This window comes from Monodelphis domestica, chromosome 3 (assembly GCF_027887165.1).
Source record: "Monodelphis domestica isolate mMonDom1 chromosome 3, mMonDom1.pri, whole genome shotgun sequence".
Lineage (NCBI taxonomy): Eukaryota > Metazoa > Chordata > Mammalia > Didelphimorphia > Didelphidae > Monodelphis > Monodelphis domestica.
In genome coordinates, this window is record NC_077229.1 from 519,189,391 (window position 1) to 519,204,005 (window position 14,615).

General features: G+C 37.1%; 1 protein-coding gene across 9 annotated transcripts in view; it reads right to left on the reverse strand.

Moving 5' to 3' along the window:
- PARP8 (poly(ADP-ribose) polymerase family member 8) overlaps positions 1-14,615 on the reverse strand; it is a 454,001-nt gene that overhangs the window by 316,091 nt on the left and 123,295 nt on the right. The gene's annotated exons all lie outside the window — the stretch shown is intronic.

Genomic DNA, 14,615 nt, shown 5'->3' on the forward strand with positions numbered 1-14,615 from the left:
CTAGAAGATAAGTGGGAAACTATAAAATCCTACTGGGACGGTTATTTTCCCTACTTATATTTTCTTTCCTTGCACACAATAGGGGCCTAATTAATGTTTGATGAATTTAATGAAGGTGTCTAAGAAAAAATTCACCTACATCGTGGTATCATGGTATTTGAATGACTAGATAGATAGATAGATGAATAGATGGATAGATAGATAGATGAATGGATGAATGGATGGATAGATAGAGAGATAGATGGATAGATAGATAGATAGATAGATAGATAGATAGATAGATAGATAGATGAATAGATGGATAGATGGATAGGTAGATGGATGGATGGATGGATGGATGGATGGATAGATAGATAGGTGGATAGAGAGAGAGAGAGAGAGAGAGAGAGAGAGAGAGAGAGAGAGAGAGAGAGAGAGAGAGAGAGATAAGAGAGTATTATTTTAGACAGCCTATGGAAAGCAGTAAAAAGAACCTATCACTTGAAGCTGCTCAAACCATTTCCTTATTTGAAAGGCTGAATAGACAAATTATTAGATAATTGTAAGAGATATAGGGTGTCAGGTGACTGGGGGAAAGGATGTCTTCACTTTGGAGTAATCTTTTTTTAATTTATTTTTAGAATATTTTCACATGGTTATATGATTCATGTTCTCTTCCACTGCTCTTCCCTTCCCCCCCTCCCAGAGCTGACAAACAATTCTACTGGGATATACATGTATTGCTCAAAACCTATTTCCATATATTTCATATTTGTAATAGAGTGATCATTTAAAGTCAAAACCCCCAATCATATACCCATAGAACCAAGTGATAAATAAATCATGTGTTTTTCTACTGAGTTTCTACTCTCACAGTTCAGTTCATTCTCTGGGTGTGGAGTGTTCTTTTTTCATAAGTCCCTCAGAATTGTCCTATATTGCTCTTAGAAGCAGTCTATTACATTTGATTGTCCCTTAATGTTTTACAAACTGTGTACAGTGTTTTCCTGGTTCTGCTCCTTTCGCTCTGCATCACTTCCTGGAGGTTGTTCCAGTCTCCATGGAATTCCTTCACTTTATTATTCCTTTTAGCACAATAGTATTCCATCACCAACATATACCACAATTTGCTCAGCCATTCCCCAATGGAAGGGCAGCCCTTCATTTTCCAATTTTTGGCCACCACAAACAATGCAGCTATGAATATTTTTGTTCAAGTATTTTCCTCTGTTTTCTCTTTGGGGTGCAAACCCAGCAGTGCTATGGCTGGATCAAAGGGCAGACAGTCTTTTATCTCCCTTTGGGCATAGTTCCCAATTGCCCTCAAGAATGGTTGGATCAATTCACAACTCCTCCAGCAAGGAAATAGTGTCAATTTTGGGAAAATCTTGATATTATTCCTGGTAGTCAGTCTCCTCTGATTATACTTCTCTTTGAGATAGAATTAGAATAGAATATAAATTGAGGTTTTTCTCTGTATATACAATCCTGCAGGCTATATTTCTTTGACTTCAAGGGCCATTCTTTGGGAAGACGTTTTCCCTAAACTCATAGCACACATTCTCTCCATAATACCGACATAGGGACTATATATGCCTATCCATATGTGTAAATATATGCATATATACACACATTCTCATAAGATTTTAGTAAAAATTCTATGAATGGGGTTTTTTCTCTTATTAATCCAATTTTATAGACGAGGAAACTGAAGCTAACTATATTAAAGGGGGGCAATGAGGTGTCTCAGTGAATAGAGTTTCAAACCTAGAATTTAGAGGTCCTGGGTTCAAATTTGACCTCAGATACTTCCAAGCTATATGACCCTGGGCAAGTCACTTAATCCCAGTTGCCTAGTCCTTATTGTTCTGCCTTGAAACCAATACTTAGTATCAATTCTAAGACAGAAGAGAAGGGTTTAAATTTTTTTTAAAATTTTAAATGAAAAAACTACATTAGTATAAAGAAGCTGTACCTTTCCTTATACTTTATTCAAGAATCATAAGATAGTAAGAGATAACAGATCTAGAAGTAGCAGGTACTATAGAGGACATATTGGCCCGATTTCTTTATTTTATTAGAACCAGAGACCAGTAAGGTTAAGGGATTTGTTCAAGGTATAAACCAATGTTGTGAGTGTCAGGCTATGACCCCAGGTCTTTGGATTCCACAAGGAGGCCCATATCCAGTGTGGCACTGTCTCTTCTAAGTAGAACATGCTAGACCATTAATGGATAAAAAGGTAAAAAGATTTATTGGTTTTAAAAAGGACATGTAAAAGGTTGAAGATGTAAGAAAACAAAAATGAGGGTAAAATATTTACAGTCCTAAAAAGGAAGAGGAAGCTTGTGTTTTTCAGCTGCACCAAGAAGAATATCCGAGGGAGAAACTATTTAGATTGAAATTAATTTGTGTAAGGTAGAGGCAAAAGGAATTCTTTCAGGTACTAGTTTTTTAGCAGTTGTGGCAGATATGAAGAAAGAAATGAGGTGCCTTGTTCTTGTTGAGGGTCTGCAGATCCTTTTCGAAAGGATTGTGCTCTTCAGAAGTCTTAAGTCTTACCCAAAAGATAACTCAATCTGAGTCTCTTGGAGTTGATGTCCAGGTCAGCTGAGGGATTTGTAATGTAGAGGAGATAGATACAGCTGAGCACTCGGAGTTTGGGGGAGATAGTGGCTCCCCAGAAGAGTAACCTTTGACACCAAGGAAACAGAACTAAGATGTAGCATAAATAAGCTAGATTGTCTGGCTTTATTTTACTCAACAACAATATGAGTCTGACTGATTCTATTTTGAAAGAGATGTCTATTATCATAGAGATTTCATGCTAACAGAGGGAATTATGATAAGATTAACTATGGAGAAAACTTTATTCCAGTGGAATAAAGCTGACCTTTGGCAACTCCTGAGATGCAAAGGTTAATATGTCTGACTGTGAGGTTAACACATTCTACCTGTTTCCATTTGACCTGGAATGTCTCTGTTTTTTTATCTGTTAGTCAAGCAGAGCTAAAAAGCTATAAAAACCTACACGGTACCCTAAATAGCTCAAGCTGCTCCTAGCCCAATTTGTTTTCCTTAGTATACTGATAAATATATTTTCTTTTCACCTCAACTTCCTGTCTTTGGTCATCATCATCAGATAATCTTTTCCAGGTATGTCTCTCCAAAGAGGCCAGGAGAATCCTGAAACAGGAGCCTTTGGGGAGGCTATTGGCTCACACTTCCAATTAGTCATCCTCAGTATTAACAATCCCAAACACCAATATGGGGGAAGCATGGTCTAGAGGTAGGAAAAAAAGTGTATGGCATAAATCAAAGTGGTAGAAGAAGTCAATGGAAATATAGACAATGACCTATTCTCAGCTTCCATGCTTAATTAAGTCAGGAGGCATTACAGAAAAGCTTAGCAGAAAGAAATTAGGAACAGAAAACCAGGGTATTAACTGTTTGAGTCATTTGGTGATATTTATGGAGCACCCTTTTATGGAAAGTATACCATACTTCCCAAATGACTTGGGAGAAGATAAAAATGATTAGTGTCTCATTTTCTCAGAGGGACTAAGGATTTCATTTTATTTTATTTATTTAATGTGAAAGTGTTTGAATAAGAAGAGAAGTGCCTGAAAGTAGATGTAAAGTGGTATGGGGAAATCTATGATACTGATGAATAACCATGGACAGTAAAATAGGCCAAGTGGAAAAACTTATCCTAAAAAGCATCTTTTTTTTGACTGACTGTAAAAAGAAAAAAAAAAAGAAATTATCTTTGGAGAAGATTTTAGTTGTACAACTCAGAAGGCTGATAAGAAGATAAGTATATCTTAATATACTTTATATTATATATTATATATCAATATACTTAATATACTTTATACTTTATATATATATATTGTATATATATACTTTATACATAAAAACATACAATGCACAATTTTTTGTCCCTGTCATGGAATCATATTGAATCCATTAGTGGTATTCAATTCCTAAGAAGTTTGTGTTGGGGAAAAATTATAATATTATACAAATATATTTTATTTCTAATAAAAAAGAAGATAAGTAAAGCATATTCCTAAAGCTCTAGATTTTAAATGACTGAGCTGTAAAAAAAATGACTAGCCTAGACCAAAGACAGCTCTATGAAGGAAAGGTTTTGAGATGGAGAAAAGATTCTGAATCTAGTTAAGAATGAAATGACTCATTGGTAGTTAATGTTGATGTATTTTTTTGCCCTAGTGATCAAATGAGATTTGTAAAGCACTCTGTAAATGTCAGTATCATAATCATTAACATCATTATTATGGTGGATAATTGATGTAATTCATGGCCCTGAGGAGAATCAATGAGTCAATTCACATTTATTTATATCAGGCATTGTGCTAAGTGCTGGAGTTACAAAGAAAGGTAAAAAACTAGGCATATTTTTATGAGCTACTAAAAAAGCTGTTTTAGCTGGGGTACTCTGTGTAATACTACTCACAGCCTAAGAAAAGGAAACTGAGAAATAGTTGACAAAAATATTTATAGCTGCTCTTTTTGTGGTGGCAAAGAACTGGGAACTCAAATGATGTCCATCAATTGGGGAATGGATGAATAAGTTGTGGCATATGGTTGTAATGAATACTATTGTGCCATAAGAAATAGCAAATAAGATAATCACCAGAAAACCTAGGAAGACATATGAACTGAGCAGAACCAGGAGAACATTGTTCATAGTAATAGCAATATTGTACAGTGATCGACTGTGAATGAATTAACGATTATCAACAAGGCAAAGATCCAGAATGGCTCCAAGGGACTTGTGATGGAATTGGCAGATTCCAAAAGCAGATTGGAGCCTACTGTTTTTCCATTCATTTCCTCCATTCATTTTTCTCTGGAGTAAGCAATATGTGTCATTTCACAACAGGATGAACATGGGAATATGCAGGGTATGATAACACATGTACAACCTATATAATATTGGTCAGACAACTGATGGACATTATTTTTTGAGTTTCCAGTTCTTTGCCACCACAAAGAGTTGTAATAAATATTTTTGTCAACTATTCCTCAGTTTACTTTTCTTGGGCAGTGAGTAGTATTACACAAGCAGAATAGCTTTCTTAGTAGCTCATAAAAATATACCTTCATTTTTGCTTCCTTGAGATGAAGGAGTAGAGAGGAAAGAACATGGGTTGCAAAATGTTAGAAAATAATAATAATTATTATTATTATCATTATGTTAAAAACCCTTACCTTCTGCCTTAGAATCAATACTGTTCATTGATTCTAAGGCAGAAGAGCAGTAAGAGCTAGGCAATGGGGGTTCAAAAAATTGGTGTTCAGGTAGTTCAGAGTTTAAGGGAATTTAATTCTTAAAGGGGCATGTGAATGGTTAACCTTTAAACAGAGGGAAATAATATTATAATTATAATAATAAATGGAGATCTCTATTCTGGGACTCCATTGCTAAAGCTGGCAATGATACATTGTCTTTAAGTGGTGAAGTGGTTAGAGGATGGGACTTGGAGTCAGGAAGAAATGAGTTGGAATCCTGCTTCAGGCAATGATCATAACTGTGTGACCCTGGGCAATTTATTTAATCTCTCTGTGTCTCAATTTTCTCCTCTGAAAATGGGGATAATTGCATCACAGTGTTGTTTTTAGCAAATGAGTCAACATGTAAGTGCTTTGCTGACCTTAAAATACTATACCAACGATAGTTAGATACTATTAGTTCATGGAAAAAAGGTAAACCGTTAGATAATGGATTATCTAGAAGCTGACCTAGTCTTCCCCTGCTAATGATATCCAAAGTATTTAGAAATAGAGATGGGTTCTTTAATGGAATTAGAAGACTTCCAACAGGAGTACCACAATAGAGAGGGCCTCAATCTGAAAAGCTTTTCTCAGGCATCCTAAATCTTAATGTTTTCCCCTTGAAAATACCCCAAATTTATTCTGTATATACATATCTTTTTTAATAATTGTTTACATTTTATAGTCCCCTTCACTTAAGAACAGGGACTGCTTTTGTTGTTGTGTTTGTGTTTGCTTTTCTCTGTACCCCCAGCAGTTAGCATGGTACCTGGCATATCATGGGTGCTTAATAAATGCTAATGGAATGGTTGACCTAAAAGGTTCAGGATTCTACTTCTGGAAGTATAAACAAAAGTTACATTTTCATTGTGGAGCCTCAAGGGACATAAAGTTATTGTTAATTTATTTGTCACAAAGTATATCATGCTATAAAATCTGTGAAGGCAGGAACAGTGTCCTTGTTAAATCTTTTTTATCTTTATTAGCACTTAAATAGTACTTTATATATACTAAACATTTAAGAAAAGTTTCTTGAACTGAATCCCCCCCCATTTTAATAGCACTTTCTCCTGGGCCATTGCTTTTACCAGAGAATGTGACCCCCAAATTCCAATCCTCAAAAAAAGACTCTGAGGCACACCAAGTAGTTTCATTTTATTAGGGAAAACCAATACTTCTTGATCAATTAGATCCAAGACTTTCCTCAAAGTCAAGGAACCTTGTGTTTGAGGGGAACTTTCTTTTATAACTACTGAGGGGGGGCCAAAAATAGAATGTGGTAGTCCAATTCTTTGATCAGTTCCAAAAAAAATGGTAAATCTACATTATTGGTCAAGAGGATGAAATGGAACTCCATGCTTGGATCAAAGAAGAAACCACTCATATTTGGTCATGGAAATGTCCATCAGTCATAACTATGTTGCCAGCAGCATTCTGGGCCTTTCATAGGTCATGAGACTTTCCACAGGTCATTAGACTCTGTCAGCAGGATTTAGGCTTTCTACCATAACACCATAGTGTTTGACCAACAAGTAGCCTAGGGTCCAGGGAAGTTGTGATCTTGATGCAAAGGATGCTAAGGATTCATAGGGGGGAGTAGGCATATGGACCTCATTTCAAGAATGGCACACTTAGTAGAAGGATCAACTCTAATACTGCAGCACAAGCTAGTTAGTCCTTACAACAGACCTAACTATTACAGCATAAATCTATCTAATAATAAAGGACATTTAATATAATCATCAATACATGAAAAATATCACTAGTATATGGTGGGTTAATTCTATTCTACATAACTCTTATTCTTACCATTTTAACTAATATAAATCACATAATCATATTCTGCTTAACTCACTAATATAATTACTGATAGTCTTTGAATCATGAGTAAATTATATTGAATATATACTGATTAAATTCAATAGGAATATAAAAATTACTTTTTATATTCCCCCTCAACAGATTCGAAATTAAACATGGCCTTTTATAGCTTGTGTACATCAAGAATAAGGTTTCTATTGATTTTTAATACTTGAAAACTTTAATTAAACATAAGAACAAAGAGTCATTTTAACATAATGTTCTACCAATAAACCTAGGACATACTTTCTCAAAAATGTCAATAGTGTCCATAAGGGAGAGTGGCTCCAAACTTACAAAATTTGCTTGGATACTTTGGGTCTTGGGTAAGTCACAGCCCTGGACTGAAGTTCCTTTACGTGATAACCTTTAAAACAATTCACTAGTGAGTGGGACTGTTCCTCCTCTTGGCTGCTGCCCTTTCTTAGTGAGCTGGACATCTTATCCACCAGTGGCTCTTTCTTAAAGGTTGTTGAAACAGTCTTAAGTTCTTTCAATAATAAATATTTTCAGCAATAAAACCTAACTTTGGGATTTTGAGAGCTTTTCCAAATCTGCACCTTTTTAACTTGTTCAATTAAGAGCAGGAAATGGAAAAGAAATGAAAACTGAATTTCCCTCCAATCTGCTCTCGCAAGTAGCAGATGATGATGCAAAACCTTGTTCTTGGCCTCACTTTTCTAAGCATCAGGTGGCTATGGGAGCTCTGAGCTCTGTTCCCTAGTCAATACTGACCACTTTCCTGGTTCCTGTTGAAGGATTCTTCACAGACCCTGCTCAGAGTTTGGTTCTTATCTACTTGAAAATATGGTCTTTACCAATCCTACTCATTCGAAGTACAGGATCTTTTGTGAAATGATGTAGATCTATTTTATGATGGATTTCATGAGTTCCATATTTCTGCTAGCCAAGCATCAGCTAGACAACACACAACCATGTCACAATCACTAAATAATTCTTTCAAGGATTTCCAGCTATTCCTCTCCACTTTTTTACATTAGTTGTTAGATGCTGGCATATAGGACATTTTAGCTACATGGACTCTGAGTTAATGAATGTCTTTTTTCTGTGTGCTATTTTATCTTTGCCCTCAGAACTCCCCTTGCTCCTACTATTTAAGAAAATGAGTTTTTACATGTTGATAACATTTTAATAATTATTTTCTTACATTTTGGATCCATATTCCTGTCCTCTCTCCTGCCTTTCCCACCTCCCCAAGATGGCAGGTAATATCATAAAGGTTATAAGGCACAAGGTTGACAGCTATGTTCATAAAGAAGGTATGGAGGGACAACTAGAGAGTAGAGGAGACAGAGTGCTAGACTTGGAGTCAGAAGGATCTGTTCTCAGATACTTCCTAGCTGTATGACCCTGTGCGAGTCATTTAACCCCAGTTGTTTAGCCATTGCCCTCATGTTTTAATAAAGAATGGGGTTTTTTAAGTAGAGGGTATGGAAAATCAAAGCTCAACTTTATTTGAAGGAAAATCTTAAGAATAAAGTGATATGGTGTAAAGCTCTGTGGTCTTTTAAACAAGGAGAAGAATGATGGGGGGATCATGAAGGTAATTAAGGAAGGATGATTCCAAATACCTCTTTGTGGAGTAGAGCCTTCCTCAAAATCGACTGCTTGCTCACAACTAGGATATATTTCTGTTATCAGAGTGCTTTCTTTTAAACCTCCCCCAGGATGGAGAATGGCTTTCGTGAAGAAGCCATTTTTCACTTTTACTAGACTATAAAGCACACTTGGTAAAATACAGAGCGAGCTCTTCATTCCCATGCTAATCCAAGGGACCAGTCAGCCAGATAATTAAACACCATCCACTGCTCTTCTTGGATAGAGTCATTAAACAGTGGAGAGCTGGCCCTGGAAACAGGGGGCTAGAAAGAAACAAGGGAAACTCTTTTGGTGTGCATTGTGGGAAGCACTTGAGGGAAATGTGAAGCCTTGCACTTGATAGGGTGAACAACGCAAGTGGAACTGGCCCTACTTGCCAGAGCCTTTAAAGGACAGAGGAGTGGAATTAAAGTAGAAAATAATACTGTTTTATGGCACATAAAATGTATTTGGCTATCTGGTTCCTTGAACTTTTACCTGACTTTATTTCAGACTAATCTTTGGATCATTTATATCCTAGTCATATAGTCACCTAGTATTTATTAAGTGCCTTTATTAGGAGGGAAATGCTAGAGAGTTAAGAAATAGACAAAGGAATAGACACTTCTTTTGAGGTTCTTATATCCCACCTGGTACTTCAACCTAACCACCCAAAGTATGCTTGTCTGTTTCCTTTTTGGATTCAGATATTATCATTTTGCTGCCTTTGGCCTCCATCCTTCTTTCTCTCTTGTAATAATCCATCCTTTGAGTTCTGCTAGGGTGGATTTGGTTCAAATCCTGGATTCAAATCCTGATTCTGCAAATTATTGACTATATGACCTCAGACAAATTGCTTCACCTTTATGAGCCACTGATCCTCTTCTATAAAATGAAAGGTGTGGATGAAATGACTTCTAAGTTCCTTTCTGTCTTTAAAGCTATGACCTGATGAATGCTTGGTTTGCTCCTGACCAATGGAGACATTGTAGCCCTGGAATATCAGGATTTCTGATGGCCTTGCCTAGGCTGGTGTTGAATCAATTCAGAGAAAGACTCTTGGCCATGATCCTTGGTTGGTTCTAATCTTCTCTTCTTCACCCTCTATCCCACAACCTCCCCAACCCTCTGTAGAAATGTAATCTTAATCTGTACCTCTTTTTTGGCAACCCAAAACAACCTTTGGATTTTAAAGGAGAAAGAAGTTTGATCTTAAAAATGTGCTTCTTCCCCATTTGCTGAATTGGGTGTAGACAGATTTTTGTTAATCTGTAAACAAGCTTCTTGAATAGTGAAAGACCATAATAAGGTGGGCAGAGAAAAATGGACATGCATGCTGTGTGGACATTCTAAATGTCCCATAACTCCTTGTGTTTGGAAGAGCTACCTCTTGTCCAGAATGAGGTAACAATTCTCCAATCAAAGAGGCTTGGTAAAGAGACTTTCACTAAGAGCATAAATTGGAGTAGGGGGAGGAAGTATTATCCTTTCCCTTGGAATCCTGGAGGTATGAGGTCTGCCTTGGGGTTGTAGCCATCTCAAGGTGGAAGGAGGCAGAGAGAGACTGACTACATGTGGCTGGTGCCTTTTCTTTCTCTGGACTACTTTTTGTTATTTAGTAAATAATTTTAAATTAAGATATGGTCTCCAGACCATAACACTCCAGACTCTTAACACCTCACAATGGGGAACTGTGTGGTTGAGAATGAAGGGACAGATAAATCTCAATATGGATAATCCATATGTGGTTGCCTGGTAGTTGGCTAGATAATAATTAAAATGAAAGTTTCAAAAATGATATACTTAATATGGAGGGAGTCTACAAGTATTGACTTTTACTTAATAGTGGAAAATGGATAATGGGAAAAGGTAAAAGGAGGCAATACAGAAGTTGCACAAATATTACTTGATTCATTTGGAAGGTTCCTGGAAAGGAATTTATACTTTAATGCAACTTAATTCCGTAATTGAGCAGAGGGTGTTTATAAAACAAAATAAAACATTCTCCCATCTTCATAAAGCTCACAGTCTAGTCTATGACATACACACAACACAAATAGAAAACAAAATAATACATAGTAATATGTAAGAGCAACAGCATCATGGAATGATAGAGAATTGTCTTCCGAGTTCATATTCATCTTCTGATAAAAGAACAGCTAGGTGGTACAGTTGTAATAATTAAAATGGGTTGGAAAAATATAAGAATTTTAAAAGTTGTGGTCACTGTTTATAATATTTAAATCATGAGACTGTTAGTAGCTTTAGTAACTTTATTATAGCAAAATAATGATAGTAAGAGAGGGAAATGTAGGAAGGAGGTAGAAAATATTGCCTAGCTAAAAATACCCTAAGTTTGGTCTAAGTGACTCCAGACCTTGAATGCAAATCTGAATGCAAATCTCACCAGCCCACAAGAGTGTCTTCAGCCAGACATTTCAACAACCAAAGACCTACCCCAAAGAGGCTGAGCTGCAAAGGGCAGTCTCTAATGCCAAGGAGGCAAGAGTCTCACTCAAGTAAGCATCCCTCTTCAGCCTGCGTCTCCAACGCAGAAAGTTAAATCTTCACCAGAATCCAAAGTCTGAATCAGGAAGCTGAAATCCGAAGCCTCAAAAGAACTTCAACAGAACTCACTCCCATGAGGAAAAAGACCACTAAAAGAATCCCTAGAGGCTCAGAGGCTCTTGCTTATATGCTGTTTAATCCACCCATCAGTTCTTCTCTTTACATCTAAGGAATCAATCACAGTCTCCCAATTTCCCCAGGGGGCAGGGAGACAGTGCTGGTGGTCTCTAAGGGTATGAACTTCCTTTTCTTTTTTTTTTAATTAATTAATTTTTTTTTTGGTTACAATAGTCACATCATTTCCCTCCCTCCCCTCCACCCACCCTTTCCACAGCCAACGCGCAATTTCATTGGGTATTACTTGTGTCCTGGATCAGAACCCATTTCCATGTTGGTTTTTGCACTAGGATGTTCATTTAGAGTCTCCATCCCCAGCCATGTCCCTTCGACCCATGTATTCAAGCAGTTGTTTTTCTTCGGTTTTTCCTCTGGATGTGGATATTGGTTTGTCTCATAGGTTCCTCCAAGTTGTTCAGGATCACAGCACTGACACTAATAGAGAAGTCCATTACATTCGATTGTACCACAGTGTATCACTCTCTGTGTATATTGTTCTCCTGGTTCTGCTCCTCTCGCTCTGCATCACTTCCTGGAGGTTGTTCCAGTCTCCATGGAATTCCTCCACTTTATTATTCCTTTGAGCACAATAGTATTCCATCACCGACAGATACCACAATGTGTTCAACCATTCCCCAATTGAAGGGCATCCCCTTGTTTTCCAGTTTTTGGCCACCACAAAGAGCGCAGCTATATTGACTCCGCCTCCTGAGCTTCCTTTTCTAGTAAAAGGTTCTTTCTAAGTGTTACTGGCTAAGTGTGAGAGGTGGGGCACTCCAGGCTCTTGATTGATTAACTTAAAATAAACAAAGAGAGTTTAAACTCTTTCACACAGTGGCTAGTGTGGGGCCTGGAGTCAGGAAGTCTCATCTTCCAGAGCTCAAATCTAGCATCAGATAGTTTTTCACTGTGTGACCCTTTGTGAAGAAAAGTTGGACATGACTGAAAAACCACAAATCTTGACAGATAGTGGCTATGTGGCTATGGATAGTCATTTAATTTCTCTGAGTCTCAGTTGTCATTTTTAAAAAACGAGGGTTTTAGACTAGATGATCTCTAAGGTCCCTTCCAGACAAATCTATTATCTTCAGATATTGAAGCCAGTTAGGTGCCATTGATTTATTTATTAATATGGATGAGCATGCCTGACATTTGGAGCCCATATAATCTCCTTGTTCACTCTTTTTTCAGTTGTGTCTGCCTCTGTGACCCCATTTAGGCTTTTCTTAGCAAAGATCCTGGAGTGGTTTTCCATTTCCTTCTCCTTTTTACAGATGAGGAAACTAAGGTAAACAGAATCAAACTTACCCAGGGTTATGTAGCTATTAAGTGTCTGAGGCCATTTTTGAACTCAGGAATATGAATCTGCCTGACTCTAGGCCTGGTGCTCTATCTACTGTGCCACTTCGCTACCTTCCAACTAGATGTCATTTAATGTCTCTGTGTCTCTGTTTCCTCATTTGCAAAATGGGAATAATAGCCCTGACATCACAGGTTTGTTTTGAGAAACAAATGTATTAATCTACGTAACACTCTTTGCACACATTATAGCACTAGATAAATGCTCACCATTATTCCTCATATTGCATAATTTGGAAATAAATAAGATGTTTCAAGTAGTCCTTGAAGAGGAAGGTAGAAAAAATAGAGCAGTTTCAAAATTTAGGAAGGACATGAAGCAGTTGAAGTTTGTCAATGAAAGAAAGGTTTAGATAAGAAGCTTTTACAAAGGAATCATTTAGAAATAAATACTTGAAAAGAACGGAGAGTTTTGAGAATGAGATTTTGGGTTAAGGGAATATAATTTTGTGAAGAGCAAGAATTGAAAGGAAAGATAAGAGGATAGTGGAAGCAGAGAGAAAGTTGGAGATTTAGTAGCTCAGTTCCATTCAACATACATTTATTTCTCAAGACCTTATTACATCACAGTGTAGATGCTGGAACAAAAAGACAAAAAAAAAAGATGTCTTTATCTCCTTAGAGCCAAATTCTGTTGGGGAAAAGAGAGAGGTGAGAAATACTTGTAGATAAGGAGATGCAAAAAAAAATGAATGAACAAATTAAAAAGGGGCTAAGTGAATGTTAATGTGAAGAACATGGCTAAATGTGGAGAATGAAATACAAAAGCAAAGGTATCCTTTTGCCCTTAAGACCTTATCTTTGTGGAGGAAATGGATAAAACCTGTAAACTCTGAATTTGTTAGAAATATCTTCTAAAAAAATCACTTTAGGAGTTAAAGAAACAGGGCTGTGGGGCTGTGTAAGGATAGATTGAATCTATGTTTTATTTAAAAACAGTATAAGTCTACTGATTTTTTTTTTCTAAAAGGAGGCCTCTACAATTTAGTGACCTCCAGCCTCACTAGAATATTTTGTTGGGATTACCTAGAGATTTCTTGGCTCGCCAGAATTTTCTGCTCATTCCACCTGGGGAAGTCGTCATATGCTTGAGCTAGACATCTCCCTCACTCACCAGTGGCTTGAGAATGTTAGTTATCCACAAGCTGCTGAGATGGCTTCACTGGGCTGTGGCCTCCATGTATGCCACAGCTTCTTGAAGCCACAGATGAGAATTAAACAAATCGTGGACACCAAAGATGAATTAGCAAACTGGAAGCCCTTACACCAGAGGCACTCGTCTTCCCTGAACACCCTAAAGTAATAGTGACTGATGATGGCTCCAGAAATTGAAAGTCCATTGGTAAGGTGGAAGGTGAAAGGATAAAGAATTGCTGGAGCCAGATATAAAAGACTATGGGAGACACTGGGCGATTAGGGCAGTAGAGCCTTAAGGCAAGGGTTCTGAAGCTAAAAGAGTTCTTTCCTCTAGGAAACGATCTAGAATTTGATATTTTCTTTATATTTAAACTAATGGAAAATAATTTCAAGAAAGAGAATGGGTTAATAATTATGGGGAAAAGGAAAGACCTCTTGTAGCAAGTGACACTTGAACTATTCCAAGATATCCTAATAGATGGAGATGAAAAGCAACCACTTCTAGAAATGAGACAACCTATGCAAAGTCACAGGCATGGACAGTGGAATATCACAGAAAGAGGGGCAGCTGGCATGTATTTGACTAAAGGAGAGTGTATAAAGTAGAGTAACGTGAAACAAGACTGGAAAAGCCATCTGAGGAGGGTCTTGAGTCCTTCAGTGGTAAATAGAAAATATGGGTAAGTTGTAGGGAG